This window comes from Diabrotica virgifera, chromosome 9 (genome assembly GCF_917563875.1).
Source record: "Diabrotica virgifera virgifera chromosome 9, PGI_DIABVI_V3a".
In the NCBI taxonomy this organism is placed as follows: Eukaryota; Metazoa; Arthropoda; class Insecta; order Coleoptera; family Chrysomelidae; genus Diabrotica; species Diabrotica virgifera.
The window spans coordinates 212,515,133-212,533,580 of NC_065451.1; the positions used below are offsets into that span (position 1 = coordinate 212,515,133).

Consider the following 18,448-nt stretch of genomic DNA (forward strand, 5'->3'; position numbering starts at 1 on the left):
TATTTTTTCAGTTTTAGGTGATGTTTGCATCCATGTAATCTTTTCACTGTTCTATCTGAAATCCTTTTCAATAAAGTAAGCAATCCTACCGGCTTTCTGGTTGAGTAGACACATCTAATTTTGTGAAACTAGTGAAACTAGACCAAAAAAGCTAGCGCATCCGGCTGTGTGCAAACAAGGAGATTGTAACCAGAGTGAAGTTGCAGATGCAGCGTCCAGTTCGGATTGTTTCGGAAATCTCCGAAGTATGCTATCCATAGACGGCAGAATTTTCAAATTTTAGAGGTGTTTAATTTTAGATAAATTAGTTCCAAGTTTTAACACTTTTGATCCAAAGCGCTGAGATCGAAGATGGCGTCCAAACGTCAAAATCAAACAATTTGTCCATTTCATTTTGCAAAATTATTTCAACACTGGTTATTTATTTGCAATATTATGCATACAATTTATTTTGAATACAACTTTCGAATTTTTGAATGAACGATCTCATTTCTTGTGATGTGTAGGTATGATAATGTTGGAAGTTTTTATTAAAATTTTGATCATCTGTAATTACAATTTGTGCTAGCTCAAAGAAGCTCAACATATCAAAACATAGAAAACCGTGTATTGGCAAGTTTTGTTGAATTGTTGCTTTTCAAACACTTTTTGGGAGCTTACAATTGAAGGGACAGGGGAAGAATGGCAATAGTCAATTTGGATTTATCTTGAGAACACTGATAATTAAGATTTATTAACTTATTATAAAGTCGATATAATTTAATATAAAGTCTAAGTAATTATTATTTTATTATTATTCTTTAAATTCGACTTTATACCTAATAAGTTATTAAATATTAACTTTCAACTTGCTGGAAAAAAATCCAAATGGACTATTGCTGTTAATCTGTCTATGCAAGAAGTTTACTATCCAAGGAAAAGTATGGCGGACCAAAGATGCTGCTAGCAGACCTTTCCATAAAACAGTTGGGGGAACAGCTAAAGGAACAGGATGAAGACAGCAGTGGGTCCAAGAAAACCCTGCAAACACAACTCGAGGATGTCCTCAGACAGAATGGAGATGACCCAGAGACATGCCACTTTCAGTCAGCGAAAGAAATAATCTTATCAAAGGTAATCGACAGGAAATTTGAAACTGTTTCTCAAAAGATCTATGAAACTTAGAAATCTAGAAAAAATGACTAGAAATTCGAAAATGTTGCTAAAAGATTTGACGAGACTTCTCAAGTAATTAAAAGAAGTTTCTAGAACATCCGATAAGATACAGAAAAGTGTAGAAGGCAATAAAGAAATGCTAGAAGAGAAGATCCCGAAGATGATCCCCAACTGGATGGATTGACTAAATTACAGGAATATGCATGTGTTAATAGAAATGACCAGAACCAGAGATCTTTGGAGACAAACAATACACTACATCACTATATCTATTACACTCCCTCCAGGGGAGTCAAGACTGAAGAGAGAGATGCAAGGAGTTTGCAGTAGCATGATGTTATGGAGAGGAAGTGGTTGAGCCAAAATTGAAGAAGGTAAACAATTCATAGTATCTTAACAATCTTAAATTCAAACATTAAAATTCCTGAACAAGAATTTATATAATTCCCTCTTTCTGGATTCAGAAAATTTTAGAACATATTTTTCAGTTAGAATCATTCTGAATGTGAGTGTTAACAAAAGCTTTTACAAATCATTTATTAATTTCGTTTTTTACTAAATAACTTCATGGTTCAGGTTTTGGAATCTATTAAATAAATTTGTATTTTACTCTTTTGACACAATGGTATACAGTAGAACCCCGATCATCCGTGTGCGGATTATCCGGGCTGCGGATTATCTGTGCTATGATTTTATATTACTCAAATTGCATTTTTGAGGTTTTATCAAAGTAGCGTGACCGTAAATCGCTCGACTTAAACCCTATACGCCGAGAAGGAGACTCATAATGAAAGATTTATTCTTTCTGTTATCCATTTATGGTAGGTACATATGTATGTATATACGTACAGATGTATAATATATGAGAAATAAATGTTTGGATTATCCGTGCATTTCAATTATCCGTGCCAACTTCTGGTCCCGAGGAGCACGGATAATCGGGGTTCTACTGTACATATTTAGCAAAGAAGCATAGTTGTTTTAACATTTAATATTTCAATATTTCACACTATGGAATATTGGATAAAGCCATGAGATAGAAGTTCCGCAGGTAAAAAAGGTATCACAATGTTAATGTATCAGCAAAGAAAATACAAAGAGGATATATGAGACTATAGTGAAAAGTATCACTCTATACAGCTGTGAGGTATGGCCACTAAAAGAAAGAATAGAAGAAAGGAAACAGAAAACGATGTACCTATCCTGAGAACAAGTTGGAGCGAAGTAATTGATAAAGCTGAGAGGAAGAAACACTGTAACAACAGAGAGGTGATTGGAAGTCTGAAAATGGAGAACATTACAAACAGACATGTAGTAGTTAATAATGATTGCTTCTGGATATTTTCATATTACTCAATTTTAAACACCTTTTGAGAGTTTACAATGTTTTTAGCTAAGAAGACCTAAGAATGGATCTAATAATAATAGAAGGAACTGTACCTGTGTCAAAGAAATGTCTATGCAAGGAGCGGTTTTCAATACCATGATGTCATGGAGAGTGAAATGGTTCATACAGAACTAAAGAAGGTAAACAAATCATACTTAGTTCCTAACAATTTCATGTGCCATTTGTTTGTTCAATTTCATAATTATTGAACATTAAGGTGTATATTAAATTTTGCCCTTCAGTTTTTTTGCAATATTTCCATAAAATGTCATAGAAATACAGGTTTTACAGGCAACTGGTTTTCACATTAGTGTAAACTCACTCTTTGCTCGATTCACAAGTACAGTGGAACCCCAATAAGTCAGCCTTCGATAACCCGGAAGTCCGGCTAACCCGGAAGTCCGGCTAACCCGGACTGATTTTTATTAGACAAAACAAACCTTTTTTCAATTTGACTGAGTTTTTTACCAAGAAATAAACAATACTTGATACTACTGTACGTAACTTCGACGCACTGTGCATATGTATTTCATGTTTTTGCAATTATAATGGAGTTTATTTGTAAGTATACTGTATATTATTAATTTTTACCATATTCTCCTGCTAACCCGGATTTTTGATAACCCGGATCGGCCGCAGTCCTGATTAATCTGACTTATTGAGGTTCCACTGTATGTAATATTTTTTCCAAAGAGTGAAAAAGTTCTTTTTCTTCTTTATAAGCAATGTTGCTTGTTCATTAGCGAATTGATACCTCTATGAAAGGTTATTACTCCATCGTTCCATTGGTGATTTATCTCTTACTATGTTGACCACATTGATCTTCCCTATTCTGTTAATTCTATTTAGTATAAATTCGTTTATGCAATGTATGTTACATTTACTTCTCCTTTTTCGATTTCTCAGCATATTAGTTCTAGTAGAAAAAAAATATGAATAGTTCTCAAATCAAATCTTTTATAGTCATTGATTATATATCATTGATTATTTCTAAATAGTTCTCACATCAGCTAGTTATTTTCTCTTTATGATTATAGGTTTAATTCAAAATATTTGTGTTTTTACAAAGAAAACCCTTCTAGTTCAAAAACAGTTCCTTTAGTCCATTAGTATTGTCAGATATTAGCTTATTAATAGGAAGACCATTCATTTTCATCCTATTTTCGTGTCTTTGTGCAAACTGAAATATATTTTCTTCATAAATGTTGATAGTAGTAGGGACAGAATACAACCCTGACTTACTCCACTGGCGAAGCGTCCATGTAACCACTGTTACCATTGGTAACAGTTAAAAATCTTGCAAATAAATATGTATTTTATGACGATGAATAATTCCATTTATTATTTTATTTTATTTTTACCAATAGAAATATATTATTATATTATGTGTTAATAGTACCTAATTCAGTAAATAGCCAGACACACGAAAATATTGGCGAGTTTATGTGACTCAGTTGCACTTTATTATATTCTGTTACCAGTCTCATTTGTGGTGACAATGAATGGTTATCTCGCTGTCGCTCGGGCGGCTCGGGACCGGCTAGTGAAAATTTTGAAGGAGCAATGGGCGTAAGCGCGCTGTGTATATCAGTAGGGCTGTTACCAGATTTAAATTTGCTAACAGTACCTATAATAAAAAGTGTGCGTGCAGTTCACCATGGATGAGTGTCGCTGCGTAACCGATCAACTACTTGAAAAGTAATTCTGATTGAAAAATAAAATGAGATTATTGAAAATGAAAGACCTATTTTAAACAATTTAAAAAAGGAATTTAAAAAATTAGCTCGATATTTTAAATTTAGTTGGTACAGTGAAAATACTTGGTTATGTGGTTGCAAGAAAAATAGACTGTGTTGTTGGCCATGTCTTCTGGTTTTTACAGAAAAATGGGTGGACCAGGTTCACGATTTAAATAGTTTTAGAGTTTTAAAAAAGAGACATGAAATATCTCCGTTACCTACATGTCAGATGTATACCCAATTTGATTCAGTTTGGCAAAACAAGAATCAAAAGTTCTCTTAACCAAGCATTTAAAGCAAATATTGCTAAACATAATGAGTTTGTTAAAAAAATAGATAGGTACTCGTATATCCTTAGCTCACTTAGAGTAGATATGTACCGTATGTTTTTTGGCCGAACAAGAATTAGCGTTTCGTGGTCATTTTGAGGGCGACGGCTCTGACATTCGAGGCAATTACAGGGAATTGTTAACATTAATTGCCAAAAAAGATCAAAAATTTTGCCAACATCTAGAAACATCAACTGTTTTTTCGAGAGTTTCAAGTGATATACAAAATGATATTATTGAAGCTATATGTATATACATTTAGCCATATCTTCATTTTTTTAAATAAGATTTTTTGCATCTGGTTTTGGTAACACTTTAGAAAAAGTCACGCGTCGCCACTGACTTACTCCTTTCCTCATCTCCATTTTTCTGTTTATAGGCTGTAATTGTTGCATTATAAAAGGACTAATTTTTTGTTTATTTTTAGTGTTTGAGCATTGAAGTTCATGGAAATCCATAGGAGTCACTTCAAGGAAACTAGAACATTTCGCAGAGATTCTTGACCTCCAAAACTGCTCCATTCCAAAGGATTAAAGGATTATATAGTTCAAGAGGCAGCGCTGAAAACTCTCTTTGAATTTACTAAAGCTAGATTTTTCACAGTTGATTACTGTGATTGTGTAGAGCAGCGGTTCTCAAACTGTGGTACATGTACCACAGGTGGTACATATAACTATTTGAGGTGGTACACAAAACACACAAAAACTTAAAAAAGTACTACTTAGTAAGTCTTGGTAATACAATCTAAACATATAGGTGGTACCAAAAATAATAAATAAACTGTAGGTGGTACATGACTCAAAAAGTTTGAGAACCACTGGTGTAGAGAATCATACTGTGGTCGGTCAAGCAAAACGTAGAACAGGGGTTACCGAGAGGGTATCAAAGTTGCTTTCCTATAAAGGTAATTAAATCCATGTACTAAGGCTGAAAATCAGTACACACATTCTAAATTAAATATAAATAAAAGTTATTATAGTCGGTCAGCTGTATGACGGGACAGAGCCGGTCGGTCGGCTTCATTGAATGTACAGGGTTATTCACTATATTTTGACCCCCTTGTAAACTGCTTTATTTACAGAATTAGAAAAAAATGTAAAATACAAAAGTTATTCAATTTTTAAATTATGATTTTTTGACATATATATCGTACTAGTGACATCATCCATTTGGGCGTGATGACGTAATCGACTATTTTTTTAAATGGGAATAGGGTCAAGTGCTAGCTCATTTGAAAGGTTATTCAATTCCCTATTCAGTAATATAAACATTAACATGATTAATTATACAGGGTGTCCAACATTTTTTTTTATTAAATTAATTGTTTGATTAATAATTAAAAAAAAAATTTGGACACCCTGTATAAATAATGATCTTAATGTTTATAGTACTGTATAGAGAATTGAAGAAGCTAGCACACGACACCTATGCTCATTTAAAAAAAATAGTCGATTACGTCATCACGCCCAGATGGATGACGTCACTAGTACGATATATATGCCAAAAAAGCATAATTAAAAAATAACTTTTGTATTTTACATTTTTTTCCAATTCTGTAAATAAAGCAGTTTACATGGGGGTCAAAATATAGTGAATAACCCTCTACATTCATTGGGGCCGACCGACCGGCTCTGTCCCGTCATACAGCTGACCGACTATAATAACTTTTATTTATATTCAGTTTAGAATGTGTGTACTGCCTTAGTAAATGCATTTAATTACCTTCGTAGGAAAGCAACTTTGATACCCTCTCAATAACCCCTGTTCTACGTTTCGCTTGACCGACCGCAGTATGTTTCTCTACACACTCACAGTAATCAACTGTGAAAAATTTAGCTTTAGTAAATTCAAAGAGAATTTTTAGCGCTGCCTCTCCGTCTATTATAAAAATATAAATTATTTAACAATTGAAAGGACTGATATGTTTTGTATTTATGTAGTTATATTTATCTCTTTTGTTAAATATGTAATATGTTTTTATGGGATTCAGCCACAACTTATTGTAATGAAAATTAAATTTTTAAATATTGGCTGACGTTTCGATTTCTACTCAAGAAATCGTTTTCCAAAAAAGGTTATTTAAAAAATGTGCGAGAAATGTATAACCAAACAAGATTTTAGCGGATTGTTTTTGAAAACTCGATCAATTTTGACTTAATCCCATATAAACATATGTAGTATTTAACTTACGATATACCACAACAAAATAGCTTCAGAATCTTTTTATCAATTGATTGTATTTTACCTACATTCCATAATAGAAAAACGGGAGATTGTATTTTTTCTTTATCTAACAAAATAATCAAATAATTTTAAATTCCTCATCGGTTATAACATGCTTAATTTTCATTGTAAGTTTGTAACTAATTGTAATGCAGTATGAAATCCTGTTACCATCATTCAAAGGTAATTAAAAAATATATTTTTTTTTCTCTTCTCATTTTATCGTTCTGCTAGTGGCATAGAAATAGTATGCTTTATCTTATAATAACTTAAACGGTCTATACTACTGGTCAGTTCATAGTTCGTACTCTGTTCCGGACGGGCTGCTTTGCAGTTGATCAGAGGTCTATGCGTTATATTTTTACCGGATTCTATCAAGAATTTTGTCTTAGGATCACTTTGTTGATTACCATCTAGTAATAATGAGAATGGGGGGTATGACTGACCAGTTTATGACCATTCCAAGCAAATCTAAAGAATCTTTCTTTCTACCTTTTCCTCTTGTCTTTCACTTATATACGTCTAACTTTATCTTATAGCAACAGGAGTGATTTTAAATTTGCTGGTCATAGTACCTCATGTGTACTTCTGATTTTGCAGTTGATCAGGCCTTATACATGACATTTTTACTAGATTCTATCAATAGTTTGGTCTTAGGATCAATTTGTTGATCACATCTAGTAATAATTTGTATTGGGTATGGCTGGCAAATCATTCTAAATCAATCTAAAAATCTTTTATCTTTACTTCTAGAGTTTCTTCTTTCCTTTCACTTGTTATCAGTAACAGGAATGATTTTAAATTTCTGGTCAATTCATAGTTCGTACTCTGTTCAGTACTGATCATAGGTCTATTCGTTATATTTTTACTAGATTCTATAAATAGTTTGGTCTCAGGATCATTTTGTTGATTACCATCTAGTAATAATAAGAATAGGGGTATGACTGACCAGTTTATGACCATTCCAAGTAAATCTAAAGAATCTTTTATCTTTCTTTCTACATTTTCCTCTTTTCTTTCACTTATATACGTCTAACTTTATCTTATAGCAACAGGAGTGATTTTAAATTTGCTGGCCATAGTACTTCATGTGTACTTCTGATTTTGCAGTTGATCAGGCCTTATACATGACATTTTTACTAGATTCTATCAATAGTTTGGTCTTAGGATCAATTTGTTGATCACCATCTAGTAATAATTTGTATTGGATATGGCTGGCGAATCATTCCAAATCAATCTAAAAATCTTTTATCTTTACTTTTAAAGTTTCTTCTTTCTTTCACTCGTTATCTTATAGTAACAGGAATGATTTTAAATTTCTGGTCAATTCATAGTTCGTACTCTGTTCAGGGCTTTGCAGTTGATCAGAGGTCTATTCGTTATATTCTTACTAGATTCTATAAATAGTTTGGTCTCAGGATCATTTTGTTGATTACCATCTAGTAATAATAAGAATGGGGGTATGACTGATCAGTTTAAGATCATTCAAAGTAAATATAAAGAATCTTTTATATTTACTTCTATATTTTCTTCTTTCCTTTCACTTACATAATATGTCTACTAGCGGCACACAAACAAATAATATACTTTATGTTACAGTAACAGGAATAATTTTATATTGCTGGTCGATTCCTAGTATATTCTTCGTACTTTTGATCCGGACGGATTGCTTTGCAGTTGATCAGGCTTCTACATGATATTTTTTTACTAGATTCTGTCTATAATTTGGTATCAGGATCATTTTCTTGATTATGAAGTAGTAACAATTGATAATGGAGTAGGACAGACCACAATACTATTCGGTAGGTGTGTTACTGGAATTAATTGAAATGAATATAATAAAACGAACGGTAAATATTTATTTATTTTCGTAACAAAAGGTATTTGCGCTTAGGTCTCTCTCGAAAAAGGGCCGAACGATTTGTGTGTGATTCGTTCACCCGCTGTGTCGTGACTAAAAAGAAAACCACAACGATAATTTGTTGATGTTTCTTCCCCCTGACCAGATGACAATAAATCATTTAGGTCTAGCGTATACTTTGGCAGTTTTAAGAAAACACCCTGGACTGCATTAGTGAGTTGTTGACATAATGGTCTGATATGGTAATTAATTTATGAGGACTTCAGTTTGTTAAACTGCCACTCCAAAAACATATGGTCAGGGGATGCATTCGTTTCGTAAAACCATGTCTTTCTTAGCGTCTGTTTTGTATATTAACGGTGAGTTTATATGGCCCATATTATTTCGTTTTGAGAAAAAATATTAAAATTAGCAAAAATAGTAATTAAAGCGTATCGCTATAATACCATTATTCAAAGTAAATAAAAAACAGTATTTTCTCTTCTGTACCTACTTTACTTTATTCTCTTTTAAGCTTTATAATTTATTATTTCTGTGGCGACACGCTTCAATTACTATTTTGCTAATTTTAATTTTTAATAACTTTTTCAAAATGAAATAATACGTCCCATTTTAAAATTCACAAACCATATGCATAAAGGGCCTGTTAAATTTTAAGAAACCAAATATATCAGTATTCAGATAAAATGCCTTCTCAGCTTTTAAAACACCAGATGTTGATGGCCTGTTCAGTTTATGTATGGGAAACGCAAATTCCATAATATATTACGGGACGATAAAAGGACAATAAATCAGTCTTCATCTTCTATAAAAACCACAGAAATGTAAAACTAGTGCTTTTAGTTCATCCACAGGCAGTCTGACACAAACCCGCGTCCCGCAAAGAATAACAAACCCTCTTACGAGATATAAGCACGCCTTTTTAACCAAACATAAATAAATATATTATTGTTCGTTGTCTTACACTTATTTTAATTTCATTTAATTGTTCTCGTAAACCACAACGGAAAATTTCTTTATAACAATGTTATATTTTGTCAGTAGAAAGTAACTTATGATATACATACACTTTTGAAACTATTTTCTTGTGGTATCTTAATGCAATTTATTATTTTTATTGGGAATAAACCACAATTTTACTTTAAAATAAGTTTACTTGACGTTTCGATTTTCATTTCAGAAATAGTTCTCCAAATCAAGAACGATTTCCGAAATGGAAATCGAAATGTCAAATAAACTTAATTTTAAAGTAAAATTGTGGCTTTTTCCCAATAAAAATAGCAAAAATACACTTTATCACTGGATTAACTATCAAATAAGCAATTATTTGATGGGATTTATGAACTAATGACCATCATTTTCCCGCACAGAAACACGCCAGACGTACCACACTGGGAGAGTACTCAACTTATGGTTTCGGTAAGACTAGTGTACAAAGCTAGCAGTTATCTATTGGGTTGAAGTATATGTAGTGTTTCTGTATGTTTCTAACACGATCATGGGAAAGACTTGCCCGAAAGGCTATAAAAAGGTCACCCTTCCAACCAAAACTCAACTTTTCTTACAATTTTATAATGTACTGTAATCTTAATAAAGTGTTCTCTATGAATTTATAAAAATAAACTATATATAACTAAAACGCATTTTATTTTTCACAAAATTAATCCAAATACCGTCAGAGGTGCTTGCTGCACTCTCTGATTGAACTGGAATAATGATCGGCTGTAGTTTCATGTTGCAGCGAAATTGAAAATGGTTATTCATTTTTGATTAAACCAAAAACTTTATATCCCTTGAAAATTGCATTTTAAATCGAAAATGAACATTTTCACTTTATTTTTCACAAAATTAGACCAACTCGTTTAAATCCATTTAAAATTACATTTCAAATTGAAAATAAACATTTTTAAATACGCCCGAAAGTAGGCAACATTTATTACATCTCAAACCAAGAAAGGTTGCTGTAATTTAATATATGTAGTTCGGCTACTGTTTGATAGATGGCGCTGACTGCAGACTTCGTCTCACATCACACAATAGATCTCAACCAAGAGACTATCTTCTCCAAACACAAACTAGCAAAGTAAATGTTCTCGGAGGATTGAAAGACAGTTTGGCTAGAATTGTGTTTGAGCCCGCCCTCCCTTTTCTTCTCCATGTTTTACTTAAGTACATACCAAAAATTCGCGATTCCTGTACTTTATGTAAGAGTCCCCATCTATTGGGAGGCCCCCCTAACTATAGATTTCAGAGGAACATTAAGAATTTTTTAGAATTATTTGCCTTTTATTTTTACTTCACTACCAAATTATTTCAAGATAGATTTTTATTGAGCGAAAAATTCGTCTTCTTTTATGAAGTGATTCTAGTTGTTGGGTGTTCTTCCAGGATGATAGATTATGTTGGGGAAAATAAAATCATCAAATTATTTCACACTTTTATTAATAAATAGCGAATATTATACAAAAGTATTATTTTACATGTTATTAATTTTATACATTTTATTCTATTTTTGTAAAATTTCATCCAGTTTCTGCTACAACTGTCCTGCTTCATCGTTACCTGCAAATAGAAAAATTTGTTAATATTGAATGGAAAATTATATTCTTTGTTCTGACAGTTTTTTATACAGTGTGTTTTATATGTGGAACGGCTCAATTATTTCGGAAACGGCTTGAACGATTTTTATAGATTTTGGTGAGTGAATGTCTTGTGATGAAGTTAATATGATAATGGGATTTACATTGTTGTCAGATCTTCCGTTTTTTCTGAAAATCTAATGAACTTTTGTATTTCAAATGGAACACCCTGCATATTTTTTGCAGTTAAAATTCTTAACAAATAGTGACTGTTTTTCATGTAATGTTCCCTATACCTAAATGCCATAATTTCTGGGTTATTGCTACATTTTTCTCAGCCAAAGATATTCATCATCATCATCATCCAACCAATTTACGTTCACTGCTGGACATAGGTCTCCCCCAATTATTTTTCACACTTCACGGTTTTGTGCTGATTGTTGCCACTTATCTCCAGGCAGATATGTATTATTTTAGGTTTTTTTGGATCATTCGAAACAAAAAAGGTCTTTTAAAATTTTTCTCTGAAGTTGATTGTTTTCGAGTTATAAACACAGTTATAAAACTGAAAAATGAAGATTTTCAAGGCTCAAAAACGCAAGTAAAAAATATTATTTTTAAAATTACGAAGTGACTTAACAATTCAAGTTCAAAACTTATTCTATAAGTTCTTGATAAGCATTTTGAACTTATTTTGTTCTTCGCCCGTCCTCTTATAAGCGCCTCATTAACAATTAAATAACAATGTTTTAGAATAAAGCATTGCAAAAATTCTTGTCTAAAGCTGCTAGAAGAAGGTTTGAACGTGGATATAGGCATTTTGTAATTTCCAAAATAATATTTTTTACGTGTATTTTAGAGCCTTGAAAATCCTCGTTTTTAATTTTTTTTTCAGTTTTAAATTATTTATAACTCAAAAACGATTAACTTCGGAGAAAAATTACAAAAGACCTTTTTGTTCCCAATGATCCAAAAAACCTAAAGTAATATCTGCCCGGGCTGAAAAAATTGATTTTTATAATTTGTTTAAGAAAAATTGTTTAAATAAATGTAGCAATAACTCCGACATTATGGCATTTAGGTATAGGGAACACTGCATGAAAAATAATCAGTATTTCAAAACGCAAACAATATACAGGGTGTTCCAATTGACATAAAGTTCATTAGATTTCCAGAAAAACGGAAGATCTGACAACAATGTAAATACCACTATAATACCAACTGCATCACAAGACCCTCACTCACCAAAATCTATAAAAATAGCTCAAGTCATTTCCGAAAAAACGTTGTAATTAAGTGAGGCCTACAATAATTCACAAATATCGTTTTGAAAATAAAACATAAAGAAGGCGAAAGTGTAAAGAACAAATGGAGACAAATATTTTCTACTTCTGCTCATTCTTCTGTTATTCCAACTGTTATATTTTAAGCTGTGTCCCTATATCCCATGATTTCGACTCCTCTTGCACACTCTTCTTCTTACAATTACTTATTCATTCTCTTGATGATCAAAAGTTGTCCTTTTCCTTTACATATCCATTATTTCCTGTTTTAAATTTCCATCTACCAATTAGTCTTCTTACACCTATACTAAATTTACAATAAAGATGCAGCAGAAATAAACAAACCAAGACACGTTAAAATGCTACTAGGAGCACTTCCGATTCATAATTTACAATGTAAAAGCTTTGGAAATCATGATTTGGGATTTACAATGTATACAGGGTGTCCAGAAACTCTCCCGACAAACGAAGACCGAAGATTCCTCAGATAATTTTAAGACAATTTAACCCAATTCACCTAGTCCGAAAATGCTTCCTAAAGAAGCTAGAGCTCTTTGAAGATGGCTTCTTGGAATTACGTTTTTTTTAAATATCTCCAGAACACTGTTATTCAGAAAAACGAAAACTGATACGCTTATTTATCTTCCAGAGATAAATCGATTCCATCAACTAAGAATTTCTAGTACCGGTCATAGGCGCCCGTTTTGGGTAGGGCAACGGGTATTTTATCGCATAACTTTTATGTCTTTAAGTTCTAAGCATTTTTGATACAGAATTATTAAATTGTTAGGTATTCTAGTACTAGATAGTACTCTTACGTTAAGTCGGTAGGATGCACTGTTTTCTAGAAAAATCGATTCGAAAATTTTTCGTTCATTGAATTTGAAAAAAATTTTAAAAAATTTTTCAAAAAAAAACTGTGTATTTTACCAACTTAAAGCAAGTGTATCAGAATTTAATCATAAAGTGTCAAAAATGCTTAAAAATTAAAGACAAAAAGGCTATGCGATAAAAGAACCGTTGACCTATCCAAAACGGACGCATATGACCGGTAGTAGAATTTCTCAACTAAGGATATCGATTTATCTCTGACAGATAAATAAACATACCAGTTTTCGTTTTTCTAAATAGTTTTTTTTATTAGGTATTTCATTCATAGGAGATTCTGACCAATAGAAAGCTACAGAAATCTAAATTAGACTGATAATTTTTGATAATTTCCCGTCGTCAAGTATATTACGTCAGATGCCCTTCGTTGCTATGAAAAAATACATTCAGTGACATTAATAACAATTAATGTTTTAAAAATTATAAAAGTGATGACTTTCAACCGTAAAATATTTATAACAACTGTGTGTTTAATTGTACTAATTTGTACTAACATAAATAAATTACAATAAAATTTTTGTTTTGAACAGTTTTATTCATGAAATAATCGAAACAAATTGCACTCGATCTCTAAAATTAATATAGAATTTTAGAGCTCTTGTGCAATTACTACTGAAAATTTATTTTTAAATTCAACAAACGAAAAATTTTCAAATTGATTTTTCTAGAAAACGGTGCATCCTACCGACCTGAAGCAAGAGTACCTTTTGGTAATAGAATACCTCACAATTTAATAATACAGTGTCAAAAATGCTTAGAAGTTAAAGATAAAAAAGTTATGAGATAAAATAACCGATACTCTACCCAAAACAGGCGCCTATGACCGGTACTAGAAATTTATAATTGATATAATCGATTTCTCTCTGGAAGATAAATAAGCATACCTGTTTTCGTTTTCCTAAATAGAAGCGTTCTGGAGATATTTAAGAAAAACTAATTCCAAGACGCCATTTTTAATGAGCTCTAGCTCCCTTATGAAGCATTTTCGGATTAGGTGAACTGGGTTAAATTGTCTTAAAATTATCTGAAGAATCTCCGGTCTTCGTTTGTCGGGAGAGCTTCTGGACACCCTGTATACATTGTAAATTATGATTCGGGAGTGCTCCTAGTAGCATTTAACGTGTCTTGGTTTGTTTATTTCTACTGCATCTTGACTGTATATTCAGTATAGTCTTTTTTCCTGTACTTCCACACAACAACTAATAGAAAAAAAAAAAGGAGAAAAATAGAACCATCCATCTGGCTTTTGTAGATCTTAAGAAGGCCTATGACTAGATTCCTAGAACCAAGTTGTGTGAAGCAATGGAAGACACTAAAGTTTCACAAATATTATTAAAAGCAGTAAAAGCACTCTACAAGAATGACAAAGTAGCTATCAAAAGGAGCAATAGAATATCCAGTCCATTTAAGAGGACAAAGGGACTACTAAACTAGAACTTTTCAATTTTTACCGTTGTTATTTTTTGAAAGAAATATGAAATGCTTATGAATTAAGCAAAGAGTGAGTTTACATTAATTTTAAAGCCAATTGCCTGTGAGGCTTTTGAATGGTGGACTTGCAGCAGAATGTGGATGAACAGAGTAACAAATCAAGAGGTAATACAATGGCTAAACAAAAAAAAAAAAAGAAATACTGAATATCATAAGAAGAAGGAGAAGAGCAGCTATAGACAAACAAGGGTGGAGGCAAAAAATAAAGGAGGCCAAGGCTTAATTTGGGCTATAGTGCTGTAGAAGAAGAAAACTAAAGTACTTTGCCCACATGATGAGAAATCTGAAATATATAATACTGCATGTATTTATCCAAGGAAAGATAGAGGCAAAGTGTGGCCCGGACATCACGGAGTGAGCACCACGACACCTGAGGACAAAGTAAAAATCATGCGACACTGTGAAACTTTAATGTATACAGCCTTCTATTAAAATGCTGCAAAAAAATACTGAAAGGCAAAATTTATTTTATATTTCAATGTTCGATTATGAAATTCTTACTGAAGTCTTACACATAAAATACACTTATTTCTTCAGGAGAATATCTTGGAATGAAGGATGGTACATACTTAACAAATTAATAGTACACAATGTTTTACTCACACATATTCAAAATATAGTCCTGGATTTGGAAACAACTCTTTTTATCTCTTCATCTGGACATTACTGCTATCTCAATTTGGTTTGATTTGAGGTCTCTTTTCTGCTACAGTAGCTGCTTCATACATATGGTGACTCTTCATGCATTGTGTCAGAACTGTAAAAGATAGAACTATAAATATAAACATAAGACAAAACAAAATGTAAATAAAATATAACATAAAAAACAATAACTACTGAAATATTCTGAACCCAGAAAGAGAAATCTCAAGAATAAATCATATAAATTATTTTTTCAGAAATTCTAACCTATGAATTTGAGGTTGTTAAGATACTATCTTCCCTATACCATAGTATGAGTCGTCAGCGCTCAGAGAGTACACCTGAAAGAAAATTGAGGCTTTCGAAATTTGGTAATATGGTTGAATCTTCAAGATATCTTATACTGACCACGTTACTAGGATGTCTTACACCAAATACAAAAAGAAAAAGAGCTGTTAACCACAATAAAACAACCCAAATCAAATTTCTTTGTCACAGCATGAGGAACAGCCAAAAATATGGATTGCTGCAACTAATTTTACAGAGAAAAGTCGAAGGCAAATGTGGACCAGGAAGGTGAAGGATCTCCTGGCTGAAAGATCTATGTAGGTATAAGTATCATTAAACACAACAAACAAAAATCTTTTCAGAACAGCTGTATGCAAAGTACACATTACTATGATGGTTGTCGACATCTGAAATGGATAGGCAGTACAAGAAAAAGAAAAAAATACTATGATTTTTTACCTTATTTAATTCTGTCCCAACCAGTGCATATCTTCTCCATAACATCATGGTATTGCAATATGATCATTCCTTGTATAGACAGATTCTTTTTTGAGAAACTTAATAGTTCTTTCCATTATTAATAGTAGATCCACTTTTAGTTCTTGTGCCTGAAAAAACATTACATTACTTAGGTAGTTGTATATTCACAAGTGTAAAAATATAATAGTTACATATAAATTATTATAATAGCTATATAAAATATCCAGAAACAGTGTAATTCCAATGAATATGGAGGCAAATAGAGGTAGAGGTATCCACCTTCCTGGGTAAATTCCAGTGATATGTCTCGGACTGGTAAATTCATAAATTTTAGTTTTGAGATGATATAATTGTAAGAAAATATTTCAGTATTTAACGTAAATAAATACACATCACAATAATACCTTTAACCGGTCTTGAAATGATTGGAATGGAAGACACATTTACGAATTTATTAATCACACCAACCATCAACATCAACACCAGCCAACAATATCAGCGATCGCAGCGCTTTTGACGAGAAAAGAGAAGTGTTAGAACCAGGAACTAATTTATTTAAAATTAGATACCTCTCTAATTTAAAAACAACGCCTCCGTGTATGGATGAGATATTTCGGTTAATTCCGAAGTAATCCGAACACTAGATCACAGAATAATAAATGAAACGTTGCGTTTTCTATGCTGTGACTAGATTCCAACTGTATTTCACTCAGTAGCCGATCGCAGCGCTTTTGATGCAAAGTGTCAAAACTTGGAACTAATTTATTTAAAATTAAATACCTCTAAAAATATAAAATACTGCCGTCTATGCAGAAGACACTTCGTGTATTTCCGAAATAGTCCGAACACGTTGTAACTGCAACTTCACTCTTGTTAGAAATTGCTTGTTGGCACACAGCCCGAGGTGTCCACAGATATAATAAGATGTTCCTTCCTTCCTCTTTGTCGGCGACTAAAAAGTAGATGTGTCAAAACCGGCAGAATTAATTACTTGAATGAAAAGGATTTGTGGCATTTTAGAAATCAGAACACAGACGTGTTTTGCAGATTATTCTAAACTGATATTTTATTTAAAACAGTAATTTGGTGTAATGAACATGCCAAACACCGTTAAATGAAAAATAAATAACTAAAAATTTAAAATCTTTTATTTATTTCTTATGGTAGGGGAGCACAAGCGGGGATTTTTGCAGTTACTCGAGCGCGTCAGATAAGTAGGTACATGGGGAGAAACCTCGTACCCTGAAAATCTATCTCTACCATATTATATTGGCTCTTAATGCTCTTTTAAATCTGACGATTTTGGGTGAGTCCCAAAGTTTCACAAGAAAAAAGCGAATATTTCGCGAAATGAATGACAGATCGAAAACTAAAAATACGTACACAATATTTTTTTAAAATCTATCGAATGATACCAAACACAACTTCCCACGGAGAGGGGTGAGGGGTAAATTTAATATTTTAAATACAAATCCCGCGATATTTCGGGAAGTGAACATCAGATCGTAAAACCGAAAAATACACTTATTCAATATTTTTGAAAAATCTATCGAATGGCACCAAACACGACCCCCAAGGAGGTGGGTTGGCGGGTTACTTTAAAATCTTAAATAGGAGCCCCCATTTTTTATTGCAGATTTGGATTCCTTACGTAAAAATAAATAACTTTTATTAGAGACATTTTTTCGGATTATGGATAGATGGCGCTATATAAATCTAAAAAAACGATTGTTGGAAATGGAAAATTAAATTAAAAATGGACAAGTCCCCACTAAAACGGAAAACTTTACTTAACTTTTTTTGGTTTTAACCTACTCTTCACAACTTAAAAGGTCACCAAAGCGCTCGAGTGACTGCACATTTAGCATACTTTGCTCCCCTACCATTAGGTATTGCAACAGGACTTGCAAAATAAATAAAACGATTGAAGTAAATATTGGACTAATTAAAGATTAGGCTTAGAATATTATTTCAATCATTTAAGACTGTTAGGTATTCAAAATAATTTGTGATATGTAACAATCCTTATACTAGAAATAAAATAAATTTAATAAAATTCGTCATATTCAAATTTTAAAGTATCAGTTGAAGTTTTGAGTTGTG

The 18,448-nt window shown here is 32.2% G+C and overlaps 3 long non-coding RNA genes across 3 annotated transcripts; 2 read left to right on the forward strand and 1 right to left on the reverse strand.

The window, feature by feature from the left end:
• Positions 1 to 351: 351 nt before the first annotated feature.
• Positions 352 to 5,509, forward strand: LOC114326095 (uncharacterized). The gene is made up of 3 exons (XR_007700989.1): positions 352 to 1,529; positions 2,549 to 2,682; positions 5,038 to 5,509. It is a non-coding gene; the product is annotated as an uncharacterized LOC114326095 (long non-coding RNA).
• Positions 5,510 to 5,639: 130 nt separating this feature from the next.
• LOC126892753 (uncharacterized) lies at positions 5,640 to 10,333 on the forward strand. The gene is made up of 2 exons (XR_007700990.1): positions 5,640 to 7,177; positions 7,682 to 10,333. It is a non-coding gene; the product is annotated as an uncharacterized LOC126892753 (long non-coding RNA).
• A 786-nt stretch (positions 10,334 to 11,119) lies between these two features.
• Positions 11,120 to 16,901, reverse strand: LOC114326094 (uncharacterized). The gene is made up of 4 exons (XR_003651782.2): positions 16,750 to 16,901; positions 16,325 to 16,473; positions 15,539 to 15,692; positions 11,120 to 11,256 (listed from the first exon to the last, which is right to left on the reverse strand). It is a non-coding gene; the product is annotated as an uncharacterized LOC114326094 (long non-coding RNA).
• Positions 16,902 to 18,448: the final 1,547 nt, after the last annotated feature.